This window comes from Manis javanica, chromosome 12, assembly GCF_040802235.1.
Source record: "Manis javanica isolate MJ-LG chromosome 12, MJ_LKY, whole genome shotgun sequence".
Taxonomy (NCBI): domain Eukaryota; kingdom Metazoa; phylum Chordata; class Mammalia; order Pholidota; family Manidae; genus Manis; species Manis javanica.
The window spans coordinates 7,766,088-7,772,087 of record NC_133167.1 but is presented as its reverse complement, the minus strand read 5'-3'; the positions used below and the strand labels follow the sequence as shown (position 1 = coordinate 7,772,087).

At 50.3% G+C, this 6,000-nt stretch overlaps 1 protein-coding gene across 3 annotated transcripts in view; it reads left to right on the top strand.

Moving 5' to 3' along the window:
* Positions 1-1,295: 1,295 nt before the first annotated feature.
* The window catches only part of ARMC9 (armadillo repeat containing 9), a 118,333-nt gene continuing 113,628 nt past the window's right edge, over positions 1,296-6,000 (top strand). Inside the window, exon 1 of one of the 3 annotated variants that reach the window (XM_036997768.2) lies at positions 1,296-2,016. The gene's annotated coding sequence lies outside the window, so the exon portion shown is untranslated. The other 2 variants (XM_017679750.3, XM_017679752.3) reach the window with 2 other exon arrangements.

The window sequence follows — 6,000 nt, the reverse complement described above, 5'->3', positions numbered from 1 at the left end:
TTGCACTTGGTATTTCAGTGTGTTCCTCCTTCAACCTGCCGATTAGATCCAGGCCCTGTGCTTGCTCAGAAACAGGTTCCTGGTCTGAACGCCCCCTGCAGGAGCTCTGGGACAAGCTGGTGCCGCTGGCTCCCAGGTTTATCTGAGAGGCTCAGCCTTACAGGGCTTAATTTAGGTGGCTTCACCCTCTCCAACTTACTCTCTTTGGGGGTTTGCACCCTCTTCCTTTATGTGTTGTTGTGAATAAAATCAAAGTTCCTGTGGCCAGGATTCTCACCTGGCCCTGGCTGGCTAGCTCATTACACACGTGTGGGCAATACATTGTTACTGACTATATAACACGGTGGCAGGGCTGCAAGGCTGCAGGAGAGCGGAGCAGAGGCTGGAGTGGTGGCAGCACCGAGGACAGAGCCAGAGGACAGGTGTGAGAGTAGAGAGGCCCAGAGGCAGAGACTGGCTTGCTGCCTGCAGACTCGCTCTGAGTGAACGGATTTTTGTGTTTGACCTGCCACTGTGGAAATAAAGTTGGGTATAACCCTTTTACCCCAAGAACATTTTACTGTCATTTCTTTGGTCACATTGAATCCATAGTGAACTTGCCCGGGGCTGAGACCCATTGGTAAGACAGTGGTACTCAAGAGTGGGGTCTTAAAAAGGGCTGTCAACTGCAGAAGATTCAGATTTGCCCCTTGAATGCAGAGCTCAGTCATCCCTTTGATGGCCAGTGCAAAGCTGGTTAGCTCCCCTGAAATACTTTGCATATCCCAAGAATTGAATTTGGGGTCGATTTTCTCCCAGCAGCAATATCTTGACAATCCTAGAATCTTGAGTGGTGGGTTTATGGGGCTTCAGTAAATGATTCTCTCTTTACTTTTGCATATGTTTGAAAATTTCATAATTAAACATTTTACAAAGTCATTTTGGATCCACTGGCAGTATGTGTCTCACTTTAGGAAAACTAGAGTGGTCAAACAAGATCATTTAAGGCCAATGGGATGCTTTAGCAAACCTAAGAATCGAGGCTAGGCAGTTGGTTCAGTGTACTGCTCTGAACTCATGGGCAATATACAGCACAGCCAACTTGGGTACTGCCCAGCTTCAGGTCCAGGCAGTTTGGCCTTTGTGACAAAAGTATTCTTTGTAGTCACACAAGGACATATCAAATGGGTTAAATATACTGAGTTTGATTTAGTAACTTCTCCAATTTAATATTTATTAAGTATTCAAGTGTTCAAGGATTTGAAGGAAGTTTTAAAATTACAACTGAAGTTACAGATATTTAAATATTTATTAACTTTATCAAAACTTGTTCCAGTTATCACCCCAAATCACAAAGATTATGACTCGCGCAGGTGCTCTTTCAGTGCTGGTGAACTTCAGTTCAAAAGCTCCACGTGCAGAAAGGGATTTGAACTCCTATTTTATTTTTAAGAACCCAAATCATCAGGGGGAAAAATTTCTCTAAAATCCCTGGAAACGTCTGCAGCGGTGTGGAACCCTGATCCTGGAGCTTGACGGCAGATAAGGTGCGACACTTTTGGTTCTAAGTAGTCATTGGTCACGCCTGGAAATTGGGAATAACAACGCCTATTTCTTTTTCCAGTAACGCTGCGCTGTACCGTAATCTTCTCGCCGGTTTTTATTTCCCTGTGGTACCAGCTCCTTGACGGTCAGGGGTTGGGCCTGGTCCGGTTCATCCCCAGGCCGGCACAGTGCCCGGACCCACGTGTAGGGAAACGAATGAATGGGAAGTCGTCGGGAGGTGGTCGGGACAAGCGGAAGGACAGCGCGCGTCCCGCATCGGTCACTGGACCACGAACCGTCGGCCCCGCTGTCAGCAAGGTTAACAGCCACAGTTCCCAAGGCTCCCGCCTATCCTCCCAGGATGCTCCGCGCCAGCTGCGCTCGGGGATTGGCTGTGCCACCTCACGTGACGACGGCGGCGGTTGCCGGGGCGACTGCTGTAAAGGTGGCGGCCGAGCCGGGTAGGCGCGAGTGTCTGAGGCAGAGCAGCAGGTAAGCAACGTCCCGGGGCTTGGAGAGCAATGGTGGGTCCCGAAAGCCTAGCCTCTGCGGAGCCCTCGCCCAAGAGGAAAACCCCGACGCGCCAGCTCGGCAGCCACTCCCTGGTGCCCCCACTTCTCGGCTCCTCCCTGGACTCGACAATGGCGTGGGCCGCAGGCGTCCTCCTGGACATCCCGACCACGTTCCCGCAGGTAGTCCCTGATCTTTGCTGCGGTGGGCCAAACTTGAAGCAGGCCCCAAGTTGTCTAGCTGGGTAATGGGGGCGCGGGCGGGGCGCCTGGGCTTTTAGATCCATCCCCTTCGTTATCTCCATCAGCTAACCTGCCTCCCCAGGCACCCAGTTTCAGCCCAGATTTTAATATATCTAAGCAAAAACAGGATGCTTGCTATACAAATTAGTCTTCCAGACAAATCTCATTGTCTTCCCCGTATTTAATCAGCTTGTAGGTCCTAAGTCCCTGTTCAGAAATTTAGAAGCTGCCATTGCAACCTTCAACGGTGACTGAAGAAGTTCTCTTTTCTCAGTTTCTTCATAAAGTTAGAACAGTGGTTCTCAAACTTGGGTGTGCATGCAACTAATCTGGAGGGCTTGTTTAAAGCAACTTCTGGGCATCGTGCCTGCCGTGGTGTTCAGTAAGATCAGGGCAGTGCTAGGAATTTTCATTTGCACAAGCATTAGGAGAAGGTGGATGTGTTTTCAGAGTCGATTTGGTTCCCACCTTCCCCCGCTTCACACTGCCAATTGTTTCTTACTGAATTCTGATTCAGGTTGTTCTCAAAGTTTGGAGTAATACTGTGTAATGGTTAATGTCAGTCTGAATTTAAATTCCCACTTTGTCACTTAAAAGCTGAATCACTGGGAGCGCCTCTGCCTCCCTGAGCCTCAGTTGCCTCATCTGTAAATGTAGAATATAAATCATATTCATCTCTCAAGTTTATTGTGGAAATTAAATGTGAAGCACTTTGCACATTGCCTGACATACAAGAAGCCCTTAATAAATGAACCTATATTAAAGGTTTAGAGAAAATTCTGAAATGTTTAAGAATGTCAGAGTGATAGAATACTCAGGCCTGGAGGTGGGGGGTGGGATGAGTGTTCTTTCTCCTCCTCCTTCCTACTTCCAGATTGCTGACCCCCTTCTTGAAAGCCCCCAGCTCCTTTGAGACACATGTCATGGTTTCACCACTTGCTACCCCTCCTGGAGACAGTCACTTATCAGGGACACGGTTGTTTCCCTTCAGGACTGTAGAGCCTGGCTCACTGTCCACCTCTCCACCTCCTCTGTTCATTTACTCTCTACTAGGATGAACTTTCAACATCCTAGCCACTCCAGATCCTTCATCTTTTAGGCATCTTTTTCCTCCATTTTCCTCATCCATCTTCTCCTGTGATCATTGTGTGCTACAGCAGTTACATAATCAAGCACCCATACCACCTTTGACCACTCCCTTCTATCTTTCAGGCGGGCATTACTGTGCCCCCTTCAGTATGTCTTTGTATTTTTCACTGCCTTGCAGCCCCATAGGTGCCACCCTTCCACCCAGCATCAGTGCTCCAATTTTTTCTGTTATGCTTGTTTTCTTTTTCTCCTGTCTTTTCATGCTGGTCTCCCTAACTCAGAGAGCTGGGAGCAGCAGGAGAAAACTGCAAAATTCTGCACACCGGTTCTGGATTCGAGTCCATGTTTCCTAAACAGACTCCCAGTATGAGAAATCCTGCTGTGTTTTCAGAGTCGATTTGGTTCCCACCTTCCCTCTCTTCACACTGCCAGCGTGTTTCTTACTGTCAGCTGATGACCTTGTTCGTTGTTTTCCTTCTGGTCACTAAGTCTGTCTGTGCTTTGGTCACTGCCCCTGTTCTCTGCCATCCCTGTGTCAGGGCATGTGCTGCCCCTGCCCCTGTGTAAGACCTGGCCTTCCACTTGGACGCTGGGTGTGTCAAGGACACTGCCACCGTCTCCTCCCTCTTCTGCCTCATCAGTTTTTCCTGCTCTTCCTGGGTCATTCCATCAACTTACAAACATGGAGCTTACAGTATCTTATTAAAAACTGGCCATCTCTTTCCAGTCACCGTGTCATCTCTCTGATTTTTGGTTCGGATCTCCCTGTGCCAATCAGACACATGCCCTCACTGCTCTTACCAGCTCACCTTCACACTCCATTTTGCCAAATCCAGTAATTAATTCTTCTGCCCTCACATTATTCAGCCACGCAGTCACAATTGATATGGGAGACACCCTCACTTGGCCTCCAGGGTGTCAGTCTCCTGGTGTGACCCGCCAACAGGTCGCTGCCCTTGGTAAGTCTCTCTTGCTGGCTGCTGCCCTTCTTCCCGACCTCTCAGGTCCCGGGAGCTCCAGGCTTCAGGCATGGGCCTGTTGTCTTCTCCAACTACACTCTCTCCTCAGGGGTCACGTTGGTTAGAAACTCGGCTTCTGACGTGCCGTCTTTATGCTGAGGAAGGTGCTCGTCTCCAGCCCCTGCGTTCCCCTTAACGCCACACTCACATTCACCGACCTGGTCGGCAGCCCCACTTAGAGGCCTCACAGGCACCTGACACTTACAGCCAGCATGGATTTCTTGGTTTCCCCTCTCAGACTGTCCCTCCCCGGGCTTCCCCCAGTTCAGCAAATGACATACTATGGCCCCAAGTGCTCAGGCCCCAGCTGTCATCCTTCCCTTCTTCCCCCCACATCCCACATTCAGTCCTCAAGCAGGTCGTGCCACCACCACCTTTCATATCTGGAATCTGGACACTTCACATGCTTCCTGTCGCATCCAAACTGCCCTCATCCCAGCTCGGCTTTGCAGTGGCCTCCTGCTGTGTGCCTGTTCCCGCCCATGGGCTCCCACAGCCCTCTCCACCCAGCACACACTGTGCTCACTAAGGAATGTAAACCAGGCTGCGGGCCCTCCTCCGCACTCTCCGGCTTGCACGGGGCCTGCTTGACCTCCTCTGCACTGTCCGGGCTTCCCGCTTATTCTCTGACAAAAGCTCGGGGCCTGCTTGACCTGGAGCTGGCTGTTCTCTGCCTCTACTGTCCTCCCTGCTCCTCTCCGCCTGCACCCCGGCACCTCAGCACCCCAGAGCCTCTGCACCTGTAAATCCCTCTTCCCCAGATCTGGGAAGTACTCACTTCACGTCTCTGCTGCGATGTCTGCAGTGAGGCCTTCTTGGACCATCTGTCTAAAATGACTCCATACCCCCTTCTCCAAGCTCTCTCCTCTTCCTTGCTCTGCTTTCTTCATGTTTGAAATTATTTCTATTTAGTAAGTATTTCTGAACACTGTGTTGTGCCGGGCACTGCTCTAGGCACTGGGGATGCCAAGGGAACAGCTGTCCTCCTTGTGGACTCCGTGTCCTGGGCTGGGGAACAACGGCAAGCCATACACTAACAAAAGGAAGTCGGTAGTGGTTAGTACTGTTGAGCAAAATAAAGCAGGACAAAGGGATGATGGGTGGACTGCTCAGAAAGGGTAGTCAGGCCAAGCATCTCAGAGGAGGTGACATTTAAGCAGAGACCTGAATGAGATGTGTGTCTGGAAGAAGGGCAAGGAGGCAGAGGGAGCAGTAAGCACAAGTCCTCGAGGGAGGACGGGCGTGTGCTGGGGGGCCTGTGGGTGGAGCCACCAGAGCCAAGGGCACGTGCAGGATGCCAAGCTGCATAGGCTTTGAGAGCTGGGCCGAAGGAGTTTTGTCTTCATCTGGGGGGTGGGGGGGTGGAAGCACAGCAGGGTCCTAAGCAGGAGAAAGATCACTTGTTAATAGTACAGAAATCAGACTGAAGTGGAGAGAGAGGTGATGAGAGGTCATGTCACACTACCTTACGAGAGATGACGCCACAAGACAATGACAGTGAGAGAGAGAAGAGAATGTAAGGGGAAATTTACAAAATTTAATCTTCTAGACTTGTGTTCAAGTGATTCAAATAAAATGCACCGTGACAGGCAGAAAAATGTGAGGTTTGGTGTCAT